This window comes from Hemibagrus wyckioides, linkage group LG25, assembly GCF_019097595.1.
Source record: "Hemibagrus wyckioides isolate EC202008001 linkage group LG25, SWU_Hwy_1.0, whole genome shotgun sequence".
Classification (NCBI taxonomy): domain Eukaryota; kingdom Metazoa; phylum Chordata; class Actinopteri; order Siluriformes; family Bagridae; genus Hemibagrus; species Hemibagrus wyckioides.
In genome coordinates, this window is record NC_080734.1 from 16,185,533 (window position 1) to 16,212,391 (window position 26,859).

Genomic DNA, 26,859 nt, shown 5'->3' on the forward strand with positions numbered 1-26,859 from the left:
TTTTTGTCACATAAATCAGTATTTCATTATAGAATAAGAATAAAACCTTTTCACGTTAAATTATAGGTACTGTAACAAGAATCTGAAATGCTGCAATCTTTTAGGAATCTATCATTCTCCATCCCTCTGTCACTTCTCTTTCCTTATCAACCATCATGTCTTCCTTTATCTGCGTTTCCAAACTGAATCATTCTGAAGCTCCTTTTTACTGAAAAATGGTAATAGGACACCTGACTAGCAAAACCTAAACCTTCCTAAACTTTCAGCTGAAACTGCAGTTATATATGTTTTATTATCTGTGTTTTTAGTGCTGGCGATATTCAGTGCTGTGCAGCTGCTGGAGTCTGAATGACTAAAGAGTTCATGGGTTTTGGAAGACGTGCTCATTGAATGCAGTGTGTGTGAATGCGGGTGAAAAATGATTCGGTTTCGTTTGCATAGCAACGACTGTGTGTGAACAGTTCTGCCAAATGTGACTTCAGATTTAAACAATGCATGTTAGCAATAAAAAAGCTGTAATAATTTGAAGATCAGTACAGATACACTATATTGCCAAAAGTATTCGCTCACTTGCCTTGACTCGCATATGAACTTAAGTGACATCCCATTCCTAATCCATAGGGTTCAATATGACGTCGGTCCACCCTTTACAGCTATAACAGCTTCAACTCTTCTGGGAAGGCTGTCCACAAGGTTTAGGAGTGTGTTTATGGGAATTTTTGACCATTCTTCCAGAAGTGCATTTGTGAGGTCACACACTGATGTTGGACGAGAAGGCCTGGCTCTCAGTCTCCGCTCTAATTCATCCCAAAGGTGTTCTATCGGGTTGAGGTCAGGACTCTGTGCAGGCCAGTCAAGTTCATCCACACCAGACTCTGTCATCCATGTCTTTATGGACCTTGCTTTGTGCACTGGTGCACAGTCATGTTGGAAGAGGAAGGGGCCAGCTCCAAACTGTTCCCACAAAGTTGGGAGCATGGAATTGTCCAAAATGTCTTGGTATGCTGAAGCATTCAGAGTTCCTTTCACTGGAACTAAGGGGCCAAGCCCAGCTCCTGAAAAACAACCCCACACCATAATCCCCCCTCCACCAAACTTTACACTTGGCACAATGCAGTCAGACAAGTACCGTTCTCCTGGCAACCGCCAAACCCAGACTCGTCCATCAGATTGCCAGATGGAGAAGTGCGATTCGTCACTCCAGAGAACGCGTCTCCACTGCTCTAGAGTCCAGTGGCGGCGTGCTTTACACCACTGCATCCGACGCTTTGCATTGCACTTGGTGATGTATGGCTTGGATGCAGCTGCTCGGCCATGGAAACCCATTCCATGAAGCTCTCTGCGCACTGTTCTTGAGCTAATCTGAAGGCCACATGAAGTTTGGAGGTCTGTAGCGATTGACTCTGCAGAAAGTTGGTGACCTCTTCGCACTATGCACCTCAGCATCCGCTGACCCCGCTCCGTCAGTTTACGTGGCCTACCACTTCGTGGCTGAGTTGCTGTCGTTCCCAAACACTTCCACGTTCTTATAATACAGCTGACAGTTGACTGTGGAATATTTAGGAGCGAGGAAATTTCACGACTGGATTTGTTGCACAGGTGGCATCCTATCACAGTTCCACGCTGGAATTCGCTGAGCTCCTGAGAGCGACCCATTCTTTCACAAATGTTTGTAAAAACAGTCTGCATGCCTAGGTGCTTGATTTTATACACCTGTGGCCATGGAAGTGATTGGAACACCTGATTCTGATAATTTGGATGGGTGAGCGAATACTTTTGGCAATATAGTGTATGTGCAGGTTCTATTGACTAAACTTGTAAGACCGAATTACAGCAGATTTCTATGTAACTCATGAGCCGTGAGTGTAGCATTACTTCATCTGCAAACCCAAGACACTGATTTATAACTGAAGACTTTTAATAGAGACTTTTTTTCGCCTAATTTTGCCTTTGCCGCTTTAAGTTGTATTTTGCATTTTCTCCCAAAGTTCTCAATTCCCAGCCACCAGCCAGCTCTTTTCATTCACAACAGATACCAAGGATGAAGGCTACCACACGCTTCCTCACAGACATTAATGTCATGAATCCGCCTCTCGCACCGAGCGCTGTGAGCCGAGTCGAGCAGCATGTACAGCAAAATGCAGCGCTTCTGTGTTTCTACCTATTTTTGTTTACATCACCATGTGTGTTACCTTTGTCTCGTCATGGCTTGTTACCTTGACGTGTCTTAAACAGTGTCACTTGTTTTCAGCTTTCCATTTCATTACCTTGTCTGTTTAAACCATCATGTATCTTTGGTTCAGATTTCCTGAGTGTTCTGCCATTACCGACTCTTTGTATTGATTTTCCTGATTCTGAATTTTGTTCCTTGCTTTTGCTCCTGTCTATTCTTTGATATAGTATTTGTAGATCATTTGACACTTGACTTCGAAACTGGTCAAAGTGGTTCCTATTAAACTGCACATGTACATGTTATAGCCTTCACACGTTGTGTCTTCTTCACAGAGCAGTTACACATGCAGAGACAACACACTCGTAATCTATTCTATTCCACATATCTTCACAGTTAGTGTCCCTGTGATGGACCGAGTAGAAGGTATGCCACTTCTCACACTCAGAGAGCACAGCGTTTGGTGTCTGGATGCATTTGGCTGTGGAATCTGGTGATCTCCTGACCCCCGAATGTCTGTAAGTCCTGTGTGGCGTATACTGTATGCCACTGGAGCAGGAAGTTCAGCATCACATCCCCAGTCAGCTCTCTAGCTCTCTAATATGTGTAACTTTATGGTTTGCATTTGTTTACACAACAGTGACCTTCCCTGTAGTCTGTAGTAGGTGGAATTAATAAGATTGCTGTCCTGTTTCTTTAAACATGCATCAAACCAAAGGAGAGAGGGAGAAGCAGATAGACAGACAGACAGAGAGACGGGGGGGGGGGTATTATTATAAGCAGCTGCTTCTAAACCACTCTGTCCTTTTTCTTTTCTACAAACCACAGGAGTCCCTCATCCAAAGCCCATCAGTCAGAAACTAGCAATGCAATGCAAAGCCAGTCGCCAAACGATCCTCCTCTCTCTCTCTCTCTCTCTCTCTCTCTCTCTCACACACACAAACCCACAGCCTGCACTCTTGACATGCTGACTGGCAGATGATGAATGAATTGGCGAGTTGCTCCTTTCTCTTCCACCTTCACAATTAATTATGCTTACTGGATCTACTTGCCAAGAGCTTCTCTCTGTTATACAGTCATACATACACAGATGTTTGTCTTACTATTCTAGCAAAGACATTTGCGTAATTATTAATGTTGCTAATTAATGCTTTCGCTACACCTCAGTCGAACCTTAACACGAACCTCAGTGGCGGTTTTAAATAAATACAGACTGTTTATACTGAAGCAGTGTTCCTCATGGGAATGAGCTCGAAACCATTCTGATATTCATTTGGTCCTCACCAAGATATAGAAACTCACACACACACACACTTGCAAACTCCTACACACTTGCTAGATGCCCATAATATACAGTAACTCTTCAGTTTTCTCTATTTGACAGTAATTGAGGAGCCTCAAAAGAAGACTACAACAAAGAGTTGTAAGGAAAAAAAAATTCTACATATAGAATGAGCGTAAGGGAGGGAAGGAGGGAGTGAAGGAGGTGCTGGTATTGGCAGACGTATTTTAATTACAAGACAATTAGTTTCACAAATGGAGGGGAACAGTAGCTATGCTGCGAAACCACAACAGTATCTGACCCATTAGCAAAACACTGTACATCAAATCTTCTCCACTGCACCATGACGTAGTACAAAATAACACACTCTACAAATATTAAAAGGAAAAGAGTTTTGGTTGGGAACCCAGGACAAGCTGCAATGGCTTAGATGGTGCCACAGCATCTTGTTTTGTCTAGAACGTTCAAGTTAGAACTGAGAGACAATCAGTGACTTCATTGTGGAGGGTGAACTCACATTTTCTGAAGTTTGTCCCCAAATTTTTTGTACTTTTCTGCTGCTGTTACACTGTTAAATGTTTATTAGTGTAGCATCAAAATAACTTCTATGTAATTTTAGTTGTCGTCTCAGCACTTACGGTGACTAGTAAATAAGGCTTAAATATCACATCTTCTGCTTCTTAGCAATTCCTTCTCTCTCCCTCTCTATCTCTATCTCTCGTCAGTTCATCCTCATTTTCATTTTCACCTCTCTCCTAGCTTTAACCTTAGTGGAATTTTAGGGCTGTCGCTAAATGCAAATGAGTTGTAGCATGCATGGTGACTGGTGTTCAACAATAATATGCACAAGAGTATGAAATACATCGGCATCACCAACATATTTTTTTGTAAATCTGAAAAACTTCAGTTTGGCTCATCTAAAAAAGAATAAAATAAAATAAATCTGTCACTTTCTCCCTGTTTACTCATTTATCCTTTCCTGAAATGTCCACCACTCCAGATCTCCATCTCGTGCCTTAGTCTTTTGTCCTCCCTTTTGCGGTGCTGCTCTTCTGAATACCGTGAGCTTAATGAAGGATTGCAGTTGCGCTGCTGCTCTAATCAAGGCACCAATTACTGCGCACATGTTCCCTTAGCTGGGTAAACACAATTACAGCTATCTGATTAGCCTGCCACCAAACAAACCCATCACACACACACACACACACACAACACAAGACAAGAACACCTGAATCCATGGAAGGGATAACAGTAGCCCAGATAATTTGTCTGTAAATCAGAAAGCCATTTCACTGTAAAATGATTAATAATGACAGGGCTGGCATCGCTCATTCTGCTCACTGTGGCAACTTCGGAGCAGGACAGCTGGCTGAGCGGCTGATCGATGGCTTGACTGATGAGTGACATTGATTTCAGAATCAAAGCAGATTGCAGGTGGCTACTAAGCTTGGCTTAATGATACTGAGCTCTATGTGTCACTTATGCTGAGACTAAGCTGTTTTCCAAAGTATTGAGCCGTCATGGCGTGTCTACTCGTAATATGATTCAGAAGTGGTTAAAGCTGAGAATTTTATTTAGATGTATTTAATTTACAGAATGTCTGAATTCATACACCGAGGTCAGATCATAATCTGAATAGGTTAGTAAATTTATTCCCATGTAAAATGGCAGGTGGAAGTCAATACGATTTCCATACAGGGAAACCAAACGAATTAAGAAAGTCTTCACAACACAACAAGCTAATTTCTCTATACAACCTCAGCATACTAATGCCCTCTCTTGCAAATTTTTGCCTTAAAAATAGAAATTTTTCAAAACTTGTCAACCCACGATACCAACGATGCGCTTTGATGACGTTTTTTTGTTGACAGATTGATGGTTTGGGTGGTCTGTTCTATTTTTAGCCCAAGCTTGGTGGCACGACTTCCTGTGAGGAGCCTTGACAGGGAATGCTAGGCTTGGGTCAGTTCTTTGTAAATAGCCATACAGTTCACAAACGGTTCATATTGGTAGCATTTTTGGGTGGCTGGAACGGATTATCTGCATTTACACTATTTCTTATGGGAAAATTCATTTCGCAATACAAATTTTCACCTGAACTCGCCTCCAGGACGAATTTAATTCGTATGCCGAGGTTCCACTGTATTTGGCTACGTTTTTTTTTTGTTTTTTTTTTCATCTCAACGTCAGTAATTTAAGATCTGTGCAAAATTTCTCATTTAGGAGTGAAAGTGTCAGGTCATGATTGAAAATGAGAGACAAAAAGCACATGTAAGTAAAAACCTCCTCTGAGGTTTGTCTGAGTTAAAAAGATCAGCACCACAGTTTTCCCTTTCAGCTTCATTCAGTCAAACTGACAAAATAATTTCCAAATCTTTTCCCCTAGAATTCTTCCACAAATTAATCCAAGTCCTGCTGAAATAACTATTTACAGTGATCTTAAAACTACTCATGGGCATTTAATCCATCCATCTCTCCATTTTCTAAACTGCTTATCCTACACAGCATCACATGGAACTCGTTAATAAGCATCGGAAATTTCTAGCTATGAGTCCTGACTCATTTTAGATCAGACATGCAGCCATAAAATAATTCATTTCTTTATACTGTCGATTATAAATGTCGATTTCCATTCTGCTGGCTGAACGAAAGCCAGCGTTCTTCGGAAACAAAAGGGTTAAAAATTGTGGTGTTAAAGTGACCCGAGCTTGCAGAAGGCAGGAGGGAAAGTGCAGGTTGTTGGATATAAACACAGAGGTATCTCTATTTCAGCAAATCCAAACCATTAGGCCAAGTCACATCATGCAGGGGGTCAAGAGGGATATGTAGGCTAGGTGCAGAGGTAAAGGTCACAATAAGAAAGTGCAGATAATAATAATAATAATAATAATAATAATAATAATAATATACAAAAAACTGAGACATGAAGGATAAACAATGATAATACTTCACAGTGTGTGTGTTTGGACATGGGTGATACTCCCAGCTAATGTCGAATCTATGAAAAATAATCTTGATTCGAAAGGATTTTGAAAATTCTCTATATTTATTTTTTCCCTCAAGTTATACTAAAAACATTAACCAATGTTTACCAAACCATCCTGATATAACTTCTGTTAAACTAAAAACAAACACACAGCAACATGAAGAGGACTATAATAGACTACCTCTGTGATAAAAAAAACTTTAAGAAGTCTGTTGTTTTGCCAGTGAACGGAAAGGACAAATAGAAATGACCACATAATAAACTGACCTGGACGGTGTGATTGAATCACTGATGGCATTTAATTTCTATTAGGCTGCAATAAACACAGACACGGCCGTTTGTGACGAGTAACATAAACATGCGTGTTAGCGCATCAGACGAAGGATGCTGCATGCCGTCGTTTGAGCAGCTCCGACAACAGACATCAGCGGTTACTATGGAGACGTCGAGCTGCCAAAGTGGACGAAATAAACGATATGTTAGAGTGACATCAACAGGGTGAGAGAAGGTTTACACGGAGAAAATGGCCAATCAAAACAGACACAAACGACACTGTATACACACTAAAAAAATAAATAAGAAATGCCCTGGGCTGCTCTTTATTCTGACATTCAGGATCCCAGAAGTGAATAGTGTTCTGTCTATAGAGCATTAGGGAACACAAATAAAATGGCTGTAACTCGTGGCAAAGAAAGACAAACACAAAATACCTGCGCCGCATACGCTGACGTATAAGTCAAAAGAAATCAATAACGATTTAAGGTTTTTGTACATTTTTTTGTCTTATACATGGCCTGCATAAAGAATGAAATATTATCCCATTAGATTATATATATAGCCTGTTAAACATCTGAGACCTAAAAACAAAAATACACAGTCTGAAACGTTCACTTCGTGCATCTCTTTCTAGAAAGAAGTGACACAACCATTTCAACTTGTCTACAAGGAGTCTTAATAATGTACTTGTATCATAATGAGAAGTTTTTTGCATGAGTTTAGTCATTAGTGAGATTTTTCTTCCTTGTGTCAGTGTGTAATCTCACCTGGATACTGTAGACTTCTACTGTACCTAAAAACTGCTGCTGTAATCATCAAGGACTTCCCAGACTCTTATTCACACACTATTCATAATAAACATACTTTCAATTACAGTATATGGCAGACGGCAGCACCAGTAATCACTGGCATCCACTGCTTTTCAACTTAAACTAATTTTTCTTATTACGCTTCTATATGTGTATAATGTAATGTAATGTAATGTAATGTAATAATTTCATTAAAAAGTTAGCCTAATACATTACCCTTAAAAAAGAAATAAATGTTTGACGTAAAAATAGAGTAGAGTTTCGCCTGTATAAAAACCAAGGGAAAAATCACTGAGATCACTTATTCACACTTACGGAATATACGCGCGTGTTGAACTGAGTACAAGCCGCAGGGAGATGAACCGCGACATCATGCATACAAAGCATTTGTGGGAAATTTCTGAAACTTATACTTGTCTTACACCTAATCATTAAGTACGTTTGATTTTAATCAGTAAGGGAAGGCTAATTCTAATTCTAATTCTAATAACTGCTCCTTTAATCCTTAAGACTGATCTGATTCAGGTTTAATCATGAAAACATAAACAAAGAGACGTTGCTAGGTAAATCGTTTAATCATAGATAACGATTAATGATAAATTGGTTAATCATTAAACTCAGTTATGTTTAATCATATGATGATTTTCATTTTGATAACTAAGTTAATTTAATCAGTACTTATTCTCATTGTTATACACTGATATGTGGCCTATCTAATTATCATTTCTAATTTATTGATTATTTGATAATTATTATTATTATTATTATTATTATTATTATTATTATTTGATTATTTGGTCATCTAACAATCCTTTCACTATTAAGTACCTGCCATAATCATTAGTCAACAGGTAAGCTTATGATAAATAGATAAAATTAGCACAAACGTAGACATAGAATTTGAGTAGGGAACCAGTTGGTTCGTTATCATAAATCACAAAAATAGAGATGAGCAAAACTGGCTGAATCATCGTTAGTGGGTTATTATTCTCGAACTTTCTGGCTTTGGTGTAAACATCACAAGGGCATAGGCTAGCACATCGTACCATATCATGGAGTTGGCTCCACTGAGACCGAGAAAACATGTTGACGAAGTTCAGAATCGGGCTTAGGGGCGAGAACACCATAACAGTCTTATTTGACCCGATTCTGATTCGAGTGTTTATTTTAGAAAAATAAAAAAAAAAAAAGTTAGAACTACCTTTATATAATGTACAGGTGTTATATTACATCTTACCATCTTATGCAAATAAAAAGTAGCTTACCGTAGCAAGTGGAAAGTTGGTAAAAGATGTTATTGAAGCGCCAGCAAAATATTATTGCAGTGGCGGATGTTAATGTAAACATAGGGACACAACACACTGAGTAAGTGTAATGGAAAATCACAGACTTTAAAGCAGTAGAGAGGATTTAGAAATGTAAATTAAATTAAAATTAAAGTAAACATGCATTTCCGGGTTCCATGTTGCTACTTCCGGTTCCGGGACGCAACTTCCGGTTTCGCGATCTCATTTCCGGTTTCCGCCATTTTATGCTCCTCTGTCCTATATAAGCTAGCGAGCAGTCCATGCTCCTTGCCAGATGGTCTCTTCAGTCAGCCTTGAGCTTCTGAGACGGCATCCTGCCCTTTTCTTCAGTTCCTGTCTGCCTGGTTTGTCTCTGCCTTCCTTCAATCAATGACTCTGCCTGTCCTACGTTTAACCTGCTTTCTGGATTTTGGATTAGTGGACTGTATGCTGTTAATGACTCTGCCTGTCCTACGTTTAAACCTGTTCTCTGGATTGTGGATTATTGGACTGTTTGTGGTTGTTTCTTTTACTGATTCTACCAGCCTGCTGTATCCTGGTTTTTTCAGTTTTTTGAGAACTCTGCCATTTTTTGTGCCGTTCTTAATAAAGACTCTAAGTTTGAACTCGGACTGTGTTCTGCATTTGGGTCCTCACCTGCCACCCGTGACAGTACCATCTGGCCAACATGGACCCAGCAGAGCCACAGAACATGCAAGCCCTTCTAAGCTCCTTATCTGAGACCTCCACCTCTCACGAACGTCGTCTCCAGGATCTCGCCTCGGCTACACACGAACTGATCCGTCGCATGAATCAGCTTTCAGTCACTCCACCCTCTTCAGCTCCCTTGGCGATAACGACACCCACGAGCTCACCAGGTCATCTTCGGGAGCCACACCTGCCTTACCCCGAACGCTTCTCCGGTGAACCAAGACTATGCCGTGCATTTCTGATGCAATGCTCAGTGATGTTTGAACTTCAACCCTCTTCCTTCCCATCAGACCAAGGTAGCCTATGTCATCTCCCTGTTGTCAAGCAAGGCCAAGCTTTGGGCAACCGCCGAGTGGGAACGTCAGTCTGTACTCTGCTCCTCCTTGAGTCTTTTTCCAATGAACTCCGCAAGGTCTTTGACACCTCTGCTCCCCAGCAGGATGCGGCACGCTCCCTCTTTGAAGCCTCACAAGGGAGCCTAACCGTGGCGGAATATGCGGTGGATTTTCGCATATTTGCCATCGACAGCGGGTGGAATGCCACCGCACTCTACGATGCCTTCTATCGGGGGCTGGCTTCTGAAATTAAGGATGAGCTCGCTGCCCGGGAGTTACCAGCCGACCTCGACGACCTGATCGCCCTGGCTACCCGCATCGATCGACGCATTCGGGAACGCCAAACTGAAAGGTCAGCCCGACGTCTTGGACAACCCAACTACCGACCCACTGTCTCTCGCCCCCCGCCTTCTCCTACCCTCCCTGTCTCTGCATCCAGGAGCCTTCCTCTCTCCCATGCCATGGAGATCGGTCGTCGTCACTTATCCCCTGCTGAGAAGGACAGGCGTCGGGCCTCAGGACTATGCCTGTACTGTGGAGAGGCTGGACATTTTGCCGCTTCCTGTCCAGCAAAAAGGCCGGGCTCGTCGCTGAAAGAGGGGCCAGCGGCGAGTCTACGACCATCAGTCCCTTCCAAGCCACTGCTCAAGATCCGCATCTCAGTTGACCAGCGGGGCTACGACCTATCTGCCTTTGTGGACTCCAGAGCCGACTCTGAATTTATGGATCAAGACCTGGCTAAACAGCTAGGCCTTGAGATGGTGCCTCTGTTCTCGCCCCTCCAAGTTCGGGCCTTGGACGGCCACGTCCTCCATCATGCCTCCCAACGCACTAAACCCTTGCTTGTCACCATCTCTGAACATCACCAAGAGTGGTTGTCTTTTCTTCTGATCCCTTCACCATTTGCCCCTGTTATGTTGGGCTTTCCATGGCTCCGGAAGCACAATCCTAATGTGGACTGGACCAGCGGCCGTATTCTGGATTGGGGCACCTACTGCCTAGCCCATTGCCTAGGATCTGTACCTCCGACCAAGGTGTCTGACATGGACGAACAACCCCCTGACCTCAGCTCAGTACCCTCCGATTATCATGACCTGGGGATGGCATTCAGCAAGGTCAGAGCCTCCTCTTTACCCCCTCATCGTCCATATGACTGTGCTATTGACCTCCTGCCTGGCACTACCCCTCCCCGGGGTCGGCTCTACCAGCTTTCGGGACCCGAAAGAGAGGCTATGACCCAATATATTCAAGATTCCCTCGCGGACGGGATCATTCGTCCGTCTTCCTCACCTGCTGGGGCTGGGTTCTTCTTTGTAGGGAAGAAGGATGGGTCCTTGTGTCCATGCATCGACTACCGTGGGCTTAATGCCATTACTACCAAGAACCGTTACCCATTACCCCTCATGTCTACTGCTTTCGAACTCCTCCAGGGTGCCACTGTCTTCACCAAACTCGATCTCCGCAACGCCTATCATCTGGTGCGTATTCGAGAGGGTGACGAATGGAAGACTGCATTTAACACCCCAACAGGCCATTATGAATATCTGGTAATGCCGTTCGGGCTCACTAATGCCCCTGCTGTATTTCAAGCCCTGGTCAACGACATCCTCCGGGACTTCCTAAACCAGTTTGTCTTTGTGTACTTGGATGACATCCTCATCTTCTCCCACTCCCTAGAGGAGCATGTTCACCATGTCCGGTCGGTGCTCCGTCGCCTGCTTCAGAACCGTCTGTATGTGAAAGCCGAGAAGTGTGAATTCCACACCTCCAGCACCACGTTTTTGGGTTTCATACTCTCGGCCGGTAGCATACAGATGGATCCCAGGCGGGTGGAGGCTGTGAGGGACTGGCAGTGCCCTGAAAGCCGTAAGCAGCTCCAGCGCTTCCTGGTGTTCGCTAATTTCTACCGGAAGTTCATCAGAGGTTACAGTTCCGTTGCGGCACCCCTGCACCGACTCACTTCCTCGCTACACCCCTTTTCATGGACTCCAGAGGCTGAGCTAGCCTTTGCCCAACTTAAGAAGCTCTTCACTACTGCTCCTGTCCTGATTCTTCCGGACCCATTGCGCCAGTTTGTGGTGGAGGTGGATGCATCTGACTGTGGGGTGGGGGCCGTCCTGTCTCAAAGGGCTTCTAAGGACAATCGACTCCACCCCTGTGCCTTTTTCTCTCACCGCCTTTCCCCAGCTGAACAGAAGTATGCCATCGGTGAACGGGAGCTTCTGGCTGTGAAACTGGCCCTGGAGGAGTGGCGCCACTGGTTGGAGGGCACTGAGCAGCCTTTCATTGTATGGACTGACCACAGAAATCTTGAATACCTTCAGACAGCCAAACGACTCAATCCTCGACAGGCTCGTTGGGGGCTGTTCTTTGGGCGTTTTAACTTCACCCTCTCATTCCGCCCTGGTTCTAAGAATGGTAAACCGGACGCCCTTTCACGACTATTCACCCCCGATGAGGATGACCCAGCTCCCGAACACATCCTCCCTTCATCGGTAACCATCCATGCTCTTCATCTGGGGATCGAAAGGAGAGTGCAGCAGGCCATCGCAGGGATACAGATTCCAGGCAACTGCCCCAGGAACAGACTCTTTGTCCCTGATCACCTTAGGTCTCAGGTCATCCAGTGGTGCCACAGCAGCCGCCTTTTTTGTCATCCCGGGGTTTCCCGTACCTTATCTACTCTCCAACAGCGTTTCTGGTGGCCATCACTCAAGCACGATATCCAGAGATTTGTGGCAGCCTGTCCCACCTGTGCTCAGCAGAAATTGTCCAGGACCCCACAAGCCGGGCTCCTGCACCCCCTTCCGACCCCCAGACGACCTTGGTCCCATATCTCCCTGGACTTTGTCAACGGACTACCTCCTTCTGCCGGCCACACTACCATCCTTACGGTGGTGGACCGATTCTCGAAAATGGTCCATTTCGTGCCCTTGGCCAAGCTTCCCTCCGCCAAGGAGACTGCCCAGATGCTACTATTACATGTCTTCCGCTTACACGGGTTGCCTTGCAATATTGTGTCTGACCGGGGGCCACAGTTCACCTCGAGATTCTGGAAGGAGTTCTGTCACCTCCTGGGTACCTCCATTAGCCTTTCATCTGGTTTCCACCTGCAGACCAACGGCCAGACGGAGCGATTAAACCAAGAGTTGGAGACTGGGCTCAGAATCCTCTGTTCTGAAGACCCTACATCCTGGTCATCCAACCTCATTTGGGTCGAATATGCCCACAACTCTCTTCCCTCGGCAGCCACAGGCCTCTCCCCTTTCCAGGCCGCTTACGGCTATCAACCACCTCTGTTCTCTTCCCAAGAATTAGAGGCCTCGGTTCCCTCTGCCCTCGCTCTGGTTAAACGGTGTCGACGGGTCTGGAGGAGGACCCGCTTAGTGCTTCTCCACTCATCCAAAAGCTATGCTCGATGGGCCAATCGTAAGCGCCACCCGGCACCCCCTTACCATGTTGGCCAACGTGTTTGGCTGTCCACTCGGGATCTGCCCCTGAAAGTCGCCTGTCGGAAGCTCGCTCCTCGCTTTGCTGGTCCGTTCCCAATCTCTAAAGTGCTCAATCCAGTATCCGTCCGACTCAAGCTTCCCCGGGCCCTTCGCATCCACCCTATGTTCCATGTCTCCAGACTCAAGCCTGTCCGAGCCTGTTCGCTGGTTCCCTCCACCAGACCCCCTCCTCCCGCCCGGGTCGTTGATGGAGGCCCTGTTTATACAGTTCGCCGCCTTCTACACTCCAGACGTCGGGGTAGAGGTCTCCAGTATCTTGTCGACTGGGAGGGCTACGGCCCTGAAGAACGCTCCTGGGTGCCCGCACGTCACATCCTTGATCCCGACCTTGTTTCCCAGTTCCACCGCGAGCACCCTGATCAACCAGGAGGGGCGTCGGGAGACGCCCCGTGGAGGGAGGGGTACTGTCAGGCATGCATTTCCGGGTTCCATGTTGCTACTTCCGGTTCCGGGACGCAACTTCCGGTTTCGCGATCTCATTTCCGGTTTCCGCCATTTTATGCTCCTCTGTCCTATATAAGCTAGCGAGCAGTCCATGCTCCTTGCCAGATGGTCTCTTCAGTCAGCCTTGAGCTTCTGAGACAGCATCCTGCCCTTTTCTTCAGTTCCTGTCTGCCTGGTTTGTCTCTGCCTTCCTTCAATCAATGACTCTGCCTGTCCTACGTTTAACCTGCTTTCTGGATTTTGGATTATTGGATTGTATGCTGTTAATGTCCCTGCCGGTCCTACGTTTAACCTGTTCTCTGGATTTGGATTAGTGGACTGTATGCTGTTAATGACTCTGCCTGTCCTACGTTTAAACCTGTTCTCTGGATTGTGGATTATTGGACTGTTTGTGGTTGTTTCTTTTACTGATTCTACCAGCCTGCTGTATCCTGGTTTTTTCAGTTTTTTAAGCCATTTTTTGTGCCTTTCTTAATAAAGACTCTAAGTTTGAACTCGGACTGTGTTCTGCATTTGGGTCCTCACCTGCCACCCGTGACATCAATAACCACTATGTGTCAATATTAAAACTTGTGACCCATAGAGTGTATGGAGGCCACAGAAGGGTGGGGTTGTTTCTCAGGGGGAAAAATTAGTGAACGTCAAAACAATCCATTGAAAAATAGAACCCAGCAAGGTTATGCAGCTGGGCTAGAAGGTATATTTACTGGGGGATTTGTGAAGGGGTGTGTGCTTGACTGCATCGATTCATGAATCTGTGTATTTGAGTGCCAGTTTCGGTGATATTTTTCTAAATAAAACCAACTGCTTTTTCTCAGCGAGGCTCTGGGTTCCGACACATCGTAGCTACCAGCCAATCAGCAGCTAGGTAAAACTGTTAATGCTCTGTGATTGGCTACTTCCTACCCTTCCAAGCAATAGCGTGTCGTAATGGCTGTACTGTACGTACATGATATCGGCAACGTTCAAAATCTTTAAAATAACATTTATATTTTATTTATATTGATATTTTGTTGATTTTATTTTTGTATTTAAGTTACTAAATTAATAAACTAATTTTTTCTTAATAATTTCGCATTAAAAAGCATGAAAATGTATAAATGGCCACAAAATTAGCTGAAAATTTTGCGGATCAGTGAAGTGAGATGTGGATCTGTGCGGTAATAATTATTTATATTTATATATATATATATATATATAATTATTACCGCTCAGATCCACATCTCACTTCACTGATCCGCAAAATTTTCAGATTTCAAAATGTTTTTCAACTATCCATGCCATAAAAAGTATTATAGTTACAATAGAAATAAAAATAAAATATAAAATATAATAATAAAATAGTCAATTGTGAATGTGTGAGGTTGGTAAAAAATTAAAAATGCTTTTCTGACTGGAGTGGTCTAAGCCGAAACCATGTGATTCAACAAAATCTTGCTTGTAAGCCGTGAGGAAGCTGAAAGCAACATGCTCAATAAATAAATAAATAAATAAATAAATAAATAAATAAATAAATACATAAATAAATGTCCTCCCGAGTAGAGCAACTAAAGTGTCCACTGTATTGTCTGGATCCTCACACCTGTGTTTGCTGTAAGGAAAACTGTCCATGGTCTCTGTGTGGGAGGGATGGCATGCTCTCTCTCACCTGTCAATCACAGCAACACTAACTGATGTATGTGAGCTTGTGTATGAGGGCGTAAATAGCATCCTCCTCTTCCAAAAAAAAATGGCATAGCAGTGGCATTTCGTAAAGATTTGGTTGGCTGCCTTCATGTATGAAGCATGTGTTAGCTTTCACCCTCTCACCCTGACTGATAGAGAGAGACGGCCAGCAGGATGGTAAATAACCAAATTAGGGAGGAAAAAAGAAGATATTTTTGTAGACTGCAGTTTAATTCCACTTCTAATAATAAATCATTTTTGACACACCGCAGCTTTTTACTATCTGTTATGAAAAATGCTGCACATTGTAAGATCTACTCCATGGTAAAAATGTATGTTTAAGCCTGCCAGGAGCCCTGCAGGGAGTCTCTAACTGCCTCACACAGCCGAATGCTGGGTCATCTTCTTAAGCTCCTTCCCCACAGGGATATTAGCAGCTAGACGGTATAGATATGAATCTCTTTCCTTTGATAAATTATCCAACCAGAATCACACTTTGCTCTCAAAAACCAGTGTGTGATAAGAGAAGAGATAAGCCGACACAATGTAAGAAGTATCTCTGCTCAAATTTCAGAAGAGAATCCCACAAAAAAAGGGGAATTTTAATCAAGGGGAAAAAACAGTTAGGGGTGTTCTACTTGAAACATGAAATTGTACTTACGTATCATTAGTCAGAAGGTTCAATGCCACTGAAACCCTTCCTAAAGGTCATACACTGCTATAGAGCAACCCTTTTTTTTTTTTTTACTGCATATTTAATCTTGATATACATGCATGCTCCACATGCTACAGAGTTCATTTTGCTGCCTATTAATTTTTCCTTACAAGACAAGACTCAATGAGGCTGATCTAATTACACACACGTAATACAGCGAGGTCAGCTTAAACACACAGCTCAAACTGCAAGTCATGGCCTCAGCAAACACAAGACACCTTCGCGAGTGAATTAGTTCACATATTATTACTGAAATATTACAGAACTGAGCTATATGAACCATATATATATATATATATATATATATATATATATATATATATATATATATATATATATGTGAGTGTGTGTTTGTGTTTGTATATATATTGTATATGCTCAAATATATGCAGGGCTAGAAAGTATAAATAAATAAATAAATAAAGAAGAAGAAGAAGAATTATAACATTTTAAAAATGTCAGATGTTTATGAAGAATAAGGTTCAGCTCTCAGCATTCAGATCTCACACACATACACACACAACCAAATAAATTTGCCTTGACACTTTAACAATTGCACGTTGATTCAAGATCTGCCAGCGGATTAACACACAGACGTGAACGCATGCACATTTGCACACACACACACACACCCCAAACTGTCTTTCTACTGTGTATTATTTGCTTACCCATCTCAGCAGGCTGTGTTGTAATGTGGTGTAATTATTCCTGATTGTCAGAGAGAGAAATCAGACGTAAACGCTCGTTTAATTAAAGCAGAGGAGAGGGAGAGAGACAAAAAAAAGAGAGACAGACCCAAGGGTCTGAAGGAATGAGGCATGAAGCTCCCTGCAGGGGAAACTGCAGACTTGTTTGATTTTCACCCTCCGAGGAAGAATATTGCCTCTAAAATGGAAGACCTTCTGCACATATAAGGATAAAGTAGTTTACGAGGCCGGTGCTAAAGGTCTCCTTAGAGCGCTATTACAATTCACTGTACAAAGGTTAGATGAAAGAACACGGCCTTGTCACGTGGTCGCACCAGCATCTGCAGATCTGTCGGACGTCACTGGGAGTTACAAATCTGCAGAAGAAATGTGTATCCTGGTTTTAAATTCTAATTACAGCAACTGTATAAAAGATATTGAAAGATATAATATGAAAGTTTGTGAAAAACAAAATGGATATTACTGCCATCTTTGTTAAGTGTTCAATTGCTGATTGCAGTGAAAAGTGTGTAGTGTGAAAGGATGTGATGTTAGAATGTTACGGCTAGACACTTAGCATCAGACACCCAATGTGGAGTTAACACTGCAAAAGTGCTGCTAGCCCTCATGCTTCACAGCAACGTTTCAGAATTCTGGGTAAAAAGCCGTGCAAACCCCGCTTCTAAATTACGAGTGACAAACGTTCCTCTAACGCGAGTCAAAAGAGTTTAGAACGACGTTAAGGTCAGTGTGAAAAGCCCTACTGAAAAGTCCAAGAATTACAAATTCACTTACAGGTTCTGTTACATCTGATTTCACACCAATAATTTGTACTAATTACAGTTATATTAACCAGCAAGCCTTGAGCAAGTCTTTTATAGTTTACAGTTTCCTGTTACAAACACATTTGAATAAACTTGTAAGCTTGTAAGCTAAAAAGTGAGACTACACATTTCACCAGACTAAACATTTCAACCATCTGACCCCATGACCCCAACATAGTGAAAACAATCAGTTATTTAAGCTTTTAATGTCCTCCTGAATAGATGAAGTGTGAAAAGACTTGAGAAATACTAACTGTCCTCCAATCTCTGCCGCTGTCTTTGAATTCTAATTACAGCACCCTGTAGGCCATCATTTGAGGAGGGTCACGCTGGACAATCTACGTCAATTAAAGTAAACATGAAGGTTACGGAATGAGATACAAAACATAAAATTAAATTGTTTCTTGCGCCCCTTGGCCTCCGTGTGTAATCAGAGAGGGAGTTGACAGCACATAAATTAAATGGCATTTTAATTACAGAGAGGCATCAGGGGCAGGAGTGACCTCAATGGCAAACATGCTGTTTGGCTCAATTACGGAGAAGCTGATATAAGTGAAGGAGGGAAACAATATGAGCCTGGTCTAATGGTAATGGATGATAAAGACATATCTAATGTGATAAAGTATATCATACACTCACTGGACACTTTATTATACTCATTCATGCAATTCATTCATGGGGAACCTATTCATGGGAGATGTGGTAGCTTAGTGGTTAAGACATTAGACCACTGATTAAAAGGTTGTGCCACTGCTGGGCCCTTGAGCAAGGCCCTTAACCCTCAGTTGTATAAAATGAGATAAATTGTAAGTCGCTCTGGATAAGGGCGTCTGCCAAATGCCAGAAATGTTCAAGTAAATGTAAATCTAATCAGCCAATCACGTGATAGCAATGCAATGCATAAAATCCTGCAGATTATGGGTCGGCATCGGGGTTATGGTTACAGTAACCATTAGAATGAGGAAAATAATGAGATCTCCGTGATTTTGACCGTAGCATTGGTTGTTGATACCAAACAGGTTGCTTTGAGTATTTCTCTAACTGCTTCTTGGTAAGTGTACGTATTGTATCATACATAATAACTTATAACACCTGACTATGTACTCATAGGTACATATACAATACTATAGGAAGCTTCAGTTACATTAATAATGCATTATATGAAACAAAAAAAAAAAACATTGTTTTATGCTCAACTCCAGGTTTAATATCATTATACCTGCTCAGTGCAAGCTATAAGTATAACAAGTGCTATTTTATGAAGAGATATAGAAGAGATTCTTTCGTATATAATACCTTATATAACACCTTATGACATGTTGCATAAAGTCACAGATTTTCACCTTGTCTAACAAACATGGCCACCATGCAGTAACCTTCACTCCCACAATCACAGTCACAATTCTTTTAATTGTTTTCATCTGTCCAATTATATATGTTGGGTTTCTACACTCTATAAGGTCTGTGATGTTACAAAGCCTTGATTTTCTAGTTTTCAGTTCTCCCTAGCTCTGATATTCCTGTTTATCCCTTTTGACCTTTGTCTTTTTGGATTGTTCGCTGTGCCAGTGTTTGCTTGTCCTGGTTCTTATTTTCGAGGCTGTTCCAATACTTTTGCCATGCTCATGCATCCCACCTTGTGAGTCTGACTCGTGACAAAACGCAATCTGTACACTGAGGAAAATACATCAAAGTGATAGACCCTCAATGATAAACTTCAGATCGTTAACATATTTTAAAAAATAAGATGCTATTTGTATATATAAATATAAATAATGCTACGAATGCATCCATAATGCATTATAAATTCTAGTGTCCAGTGCTAGTGTTTGTAAGTGTCCATTGGGCAGTGCCTAAAATGACTACTCTTGTCCTTTTAACATTCTTAAATACTTAAACCAATCAATCTCATTTGCAAAGCTTTCATGATCCACTTGTTGAAATTTGTTCTACTCTGACTGGCTTTGGCTTTTGTTGATGCAAACAAGGCTTGCGTAAAGAGTTGAAAAGGTTTAAGAGGATTGTTTTTTGGAGCTGATTAAGTAGCTTTCGAACTGCACTCCACTCCACTCTTTACACAAGCCAAATCCTTCAGATCTCATTCAGTCTTCTTACTAATTATCCAATCAGCAGCTGAGGTCTCTGGATCACTGCTGGGGTTCTCTGCTACTAGCGTGAAATTCAGCTGCCAAACCAGACTTCAGATCCGATCATTAGGCAAGGCTAGGGGTGTCTTGGCTACAATACGGCTTTACTGTATCTTTATTCCAGTTCCAGCATCGAGACTGCATGCCAGATTTGCATTTCCTAACCAGTGCACTACTCTAAAAGCAACATTTCTGCTGACTCTGAATCACATCTCCATCACTCCAGCTTCTCTTCTGTCATCCGTCTGTCTATATAGCCACACTACACATGACACAAAGTAATGTTCAACAAAAAGCAGCAGCTTCCAAGAGCATGAATCTAAAGCTGCATTGACTAAAAAGGGGGGGGGGCGCGACAACGTATGAATGAGGATGAAAAAGGAAATGGAAGATTGTGATGAAGAGAGATAAATTGGAAGCTTAACGAACAAGCTCACGGCTTAATAAACCGCCGCTGGTTGATCCTGAAAGGCAGAGCACACGAGGAAAAGGGCAGATGTGAAATAAATCAATTAATCCTTTCCGTTCTGCTGATTAGGGTAACACTGTCTAAACAATATCAGTGTGATTAGTGGTAACACAGGCCCATTCATGTGAACACACACACTGACACAATATCTTCCACTGTTCAGTGTGTTATTTTATGAATGATTATGCTTTCCTACACATCGCCATCGTTCAAATAAAAAAATATACGGATTATGTTTGAGATTTTTTTCGCTTCATGCTAAAAATGAAAACCATCTTCAGGATAAACTGTTTGCTAACTGGAACTGGATTAGCATTAGATGATTTACTGCTATTAGTTTGTAGTATGAGTCTGCTTCTGATTTTAAATGTGTATAAAACAAACCAATTTAATACCAACATAAACAGTGAGGCCCAGATACTACAACCTCAGCAGCAAACTGTACAAATCATGAAAATGTGAGAAAATAATCATCTATCTATCTATCTATCTATCTATCTATCTATCTATCTATCTATCTATCTATCTATCTATCTATCTATCTATCTATCTATCTATCTATCTATCTACCTACTACTACTAATAATATATATATATATATATATATATATATATATATATATATATATATTATTATTATTATTATTATTATTATTATTATTATTATTATTATTTTGCCGTTATTTCTGTTGAAAGACATCTCACCTCTTCAGTGCCTCACAACAATCCCCACCCTCATGCTACACATGTTTTGTAGAATCTAATGACAATGTTATTGGTAAAACACACATGCAAGTTACTTTCACTCTTAAGGAAGTGTGGTCCCAAATGCATTGAATGCATCGACTCATGGGAATCGTTAGTTCCAGTGCAACTGAAATCGCACCACTTCCAAAATAATAAAAAAATTAAACAAAAAATAAAAGAAACCCCCACTGCAGAATAAATGGAAGCAAATGGTTAATATTTTCAGTTCCTGGTGGAAACCAAGTGCCTAGTGGGTAGTTGATCTAGTTTTTAATCCTCCAGATACACCACAGGTATGCAGATGTGTTCACAGCTGTGTGCACAGATGTATGCAGTTATACAGAAAGTATAACTCCAGGCTTACAAAGAGCCTCAGCATTCATTATTGTGTGCACACTGATGCTTATGAGTACACTTATTAGTGTTGTTGTCTAAGAAAAACCTTCTCTCATGGTGAACTTGTGATGCTGTGTATTTCTGAAAACCACAGACCAGCACACATTTTAGTCCTTTATTGTCAGTCACTTTTTTTTAAATAAAAATATTTTAAAGAAATTTGCCTTTTAAAGTAAGTTACCTTTTTTTTATAAAAATATAAAAAGTATATCTATTTTATATTTCTATAAAATTATATAAAAATATATGTCAAAATAAAAATAATTGTTTTTTTCTAAAATCCTGTTTTATTTAATTTATTTATTTATTTTTCGGTCAGAGTGCAGAATTTTTCTTTTCATACCTTCTTCACCTACAATCCTTAGTGCATACAGATATACATTCACTGACACTTTATTAGGTACACCTGCTTACATATCTCATCATATAGATACAAACAGCAGCTTCCAGTGACGTTCACCTCAGTGATTTAGTCTGTGGCATGATTGTTGATGCCAGACCAATCCTCTGCTTGATATATACTTGATACTTTACTTCCTCATCTGTACATCTCTTTGGGTGAAAGTGTCTAAATAAATAAGTGTATGTGCATATAGTTACTGGTTCTTTCTCTATATTCATTGCTTTACCTTCCCACGCTCCTACGTATTTTATATAACTCTATACCGATGCTTAATATCCAGAAACAATGCAAGAATTCATCATTAAACATTATAACAGCCGCACTGGAACCATCTACTCTTCCGTTGTTTAAACATGGAAGTAAATGAACGACCTATTTCCCTTTCTGAAATCAGAACCGAGGGCAACAAGTGAGAGGAAGCAGGAGGTTCAGCAGCGCTGTTTTCATTAGGCTTTGTTTATTAGTCATGCTGCATCTCTAACTGTCTTTGGCTGCATTCACCTCCTCAACATTCCAATGTGAATCAATGACATTCATATTCATTAAATCCAGCCCCAAGAGCAGCCTCACTGTGTTTCTGTGTGTGAGATCCTTTTATATTATCGTGCCCCTTTGTACAGACCTCAGGGATCTGGATGCACATAAAATGCTCATTCATTATACCTCAATTAATTTCACTGCATGTTTGAAAGCCATCCCGTGTGTGCATACGTGTGTGTGTGTGTGGGTCCATCTCACTCATGCTTGTGTATTCAGAGAGTGTGTATCAGCTGTGCTCAATAGCCAGATGGCTGACAATGTAGAAACATTGCAGTACGAATACTTCACAGCTAAGAACCTCTACTCCTGGGTCTCTAAATGAGTGCATACGCCATGCATGCTGGGTAACGTAGTCTCACCATGTGACACTAATGCGGTAAATTAACGCACTGTAGCTTCGGCGCTATAAAAGAGAAGAAGGCTTAATTACATGTCACGTAGCATATTGAAGTGCAGAGCCACTGAGGTCATTAGTAGCAGTAAGGTTACTTTGCTGGTAGAGCTACGAGTTTGAGACAGGTTGTAATATAATGGTTACCATGGGAATAGAGGCAGCTGTTATTACAACGTGGTTCAGACTGGGTTGGTTTCCATGGGAATAGCAATGCGGGTCAGAGTCATTAGCAATAACCGCTGCTGTCAAGGATGATTGATGCTTCCTTAGAGATGGATAGAGCAGGAGGGAGATGTTGAATTGGATAGGAAGTAGTTAAATCAGAGTGTGTTCACATTTTGTTCACATTATCTTTTTTTGTGTGTTAAAATACACTACCTGAAACACTTTTTTGTGAAACAACCTGCCAATAGTATCCAGAACATTTTCACTTTTTAACTGAAATATTTCTTTCTACAAATATATGCAATATACAGTATGGGGATTGGAAAAAAAATAAAAACAGAAACACAGGACATCAATAAATATCAAAGGGCACGTACAATCAGCATTTATCTCCTGACCAGCCATCTTAAAAATCCTGAATGGTTTGCAGTCTGAGCTCCAGGACTTTCCAGAAAGGCTCAATAAGGATAAATTCTGGTGATTGTGGAGGATGTGGAATGCACTTGACTTCTTTCTAGTGTTTATCAACCAACTCTGGAATAATTCAGCAGCATGTATGAGGACAGTGTGCCACATTTCTCAAATGATATAGATTTAGATCATTTCTAGGAGAAATCTTTTATTCAGGAAATTCAGAAAAATGTGTGTATTCTACTAGTGTTAATTCACACCTAATTTGCCTTTTCTGATATTTGAGCCTTTATCACCTGCTGTTACTATATTGTTGTTATTATTATTATTATTATTATTATTATTATTATTATTATTATTATCAATAATAATAATTATTATTATTTATTATTATTAATTATTATAATCATATTTATAATAATAATTATTATTATTAGTTATTAATAATTATTGTTAATAATAATATTTTATTTTATTTATTTATTTATTTATTTATTTATTTATTTATATCTACAGTTTGCCTATTACTCATCATTTCAGCTGTCTGAGCTTCGACCTTTTATGGTTCTTTGTAGGCATTGCCAAATGCAAACTGTTTGACTTATACAAAAATAAAAAAAATAAATAAAAAATACACACTCACCTGTGTCCTGTTTCACCCTGATGCTGAGTCCTGTATAACTTCCTGTGTTTCACTGTCCTATTGTCAAGCTTTTCTGTAGCCTTGTTCATAGCCTGTATTTATTTCTGTTTTGTTTCTACTCACAGTTTTAGTTTTCTATTCACACTGTTCACAATAAAATCCTGCACCTGTATCCGCCTTCAAGTCCTATCATGACGCTGTCCTATTATCCTCCTGTAACACTGGACATCTTCCGGACCGAGTGTTTGCACCACAGAGTGCCTATGTTCTGTAACATTCCTACATAATTATTAGCTGTCCTACGAGCATGCAAAGCAGTCATTAGACATAATGGCTTCCAAAAAAAATAATAATAATGTAGCCTAGAGTATCACATGCTACACAGAAGCACATTGTGTGTTAAAAGTTGCTTTATTACTTCATATTACTTTTTTTTTTTGAGCTCATGAGTTATGGATTTTTTTGCACCTCACAGAACCAGTTCTGTGTCTTATTGCATTGACCTGTAATGAATTGCAGACTTGTTGAGTTACAATTCTGTTAAAATTGGACCCAAGAGGTTGTTATAGTTGTTTCTGTAGCAAGTATTAACTAAAAAAAAATGCTAATGGTCAGACTTTTGTATAGCTGATACATCCCGATAGCAATGTAATAAACACATCTGTGCAGCTGTTTGTAATTGTGATATAGGCACGTCCATATCAGCGTCGTGTTTTCGTTCTGTCTTTTTACTTATTTTTGTTCGCTCCATGTGAACACCTGCAGCTGTCTATCCATCCTTGTTTTCTTTCTCTGATCCTGATCTGCCAATTTGACAGAAAATTTGTGGGGAAGCAAATAAAAAGTTTTTCAGTCCTGTTTACTGACGTACAATTCATCACAACAAACATGACCCACGTTGTTATTTCACAGAGTTACAAATCAAATCAGCTCAGAGAATAAAGTGGACAGGAATAGGCATCATTCAGTCACTCGGAAAGAATTTGGATGCTGTGCCCTGGAATGCTGACTTGCCCAATCACACATGGCTCTCTATTTGAAATCCTTACGAACAAAATGAAATGTAGTAGCGTGCACGCATCAGCTGTGCCAGACCAAGGCTGACCTTGTGAATCCTGAAAACCAAATGGAGCTTAACTGGAGCAATGGGTGTGCAATAAGGGACAGGTGGCACATCACAAGAGGGCTCTGCTACACAGCTGGTTACAGCATGAAACAAGAGCATGCCCTAGGGCACATGTGTCCAACTCAAGGCCTGTCTGACAAACACAGCGAAGTCACAAAATGTAAGACTGAAACAACCCACAGTATCAATAACCTCCGGAATTCACACCAACTGTCTGCATCACTTCACCACACACATAGGCTCAGATGTAACATGCTGGTTTAAATCAGATCTGTGTTTAAACATCATGTTGGCTTTTAGAGTGACTGATAATTTGATGCAGAACTAAGACAAGAGTACAGAAGCCCACCGCTGCCTAGTGGAAAAAAGTAAATCTCTTTACTATATCCTTATTATTATAAAAGCATCTTATTACTTCAGGACAAGCTTGCTGTTATTACCATTAAAGCATCTCATTTATCATGTTAATATGAATATGTTGTAAAAAAACATCACCTTGTTTTTACAATAGAGCCTACATGCGTACAACCGGTGCTTGGTTCAAACCATAATGAGAATTTATTGTCACTGAGTTGTGTAGTTTTCTTTTCCATAGCTAAAGCAAAAACTAATTACTTATAGGAAATGATATCAAGGTGAAAAACATCCATTAAAACAAAAGAAAATAAGAAAAAGAGCAAAACAATATGAAAAATACAAAAAATAAATCATAATAATAAGAAGAAGAAGAAGAGCAAAAAATAATGAAAAATACAAACATAATTAATAATAATAAAAATAAGAACAAGAAGAGCAAATAAATAAAAATACAATAATAATAATAATAATAATAATAAAATATGAACAGTACAAAAATAAATAAATAAAAATAATAATAATAAAAATTAGAAGAAGAAGAAGAAGAAGAAGAAGAAGAAGAAGAAGAAGAAGAGCCTCAGTGTTTTCTCCACTACCTCGACTAGTTGATGTCTGTGACATCAGTATAAATATTACTACATGTTATAATGCATACAGCGTAATAGTTTATTAGACCTTAGGTTTTGTGTTAATTGACAAAATGCTGTAGCTAATAATATGTTAGTAAATGAATAGTCTTAGTATATGACGCTTCAAAACTACTGATATAGCCTGGGCATCATTACATCACTCTGAGACAGCGTTCAGTACTCTGGCAGCGACACAGACGAGACACAGAAATGCTTTTCAGTAGTCATTAGGGGATTGGCCCAGCAGGTCAAATTGAACCAAACAAACAAACACACACACTACATTCCATTTGGAGTGTTTGTCCTCATGGGAGGCCTCAGAAATGTGTGAGTTTCAGAAATAAGGGCTGAGATAGCTAGAGCTGCTCCAAGTCTGTAAGAACATAAAGCCACAGGAACAGGACTGTCATAGCCATACTGCTCATGTTATTTGTCCTCATGCCATGAATATGATTGCCTTTCTGCTCCAAATGGCTGTATTACAATCCAAACAAGCAACTCAATCCTTTAGTCCATGCAGGGCCTCGAATGATCTTAGCACACCAAATGGTATGAGCTGGTATGAATTTAGTAGCCAGTTTCCCACTTTATTAGCCAAAATAGTGCAACTCATAGTGTAGTATGTACTTAAATAGATGTATGTATTTATTAGCAATATATTAGAGTAATAAATATGTTTGGAAGAAAAGGGCATTCAGAAAAATGATTGGTTTTCTCATTATTATTATAAT

The 26,859-nt window shown here is 40.7% G+C and overlaps 1 protein-coding gene across 16 annotated transcripts in view; it reads right to left on the reverse strand.

The window, feature by feature from the left end:
- Window positions 1–26,859, reverse strand: part of dab1a (DAB adaptor protein 1a) — a 394,224-nt gene that overhangs the window by 89,417 nt on the left and 277,948 nt on the right. The gene's annotated exons all lie outside the window — the stretch shown is intronic.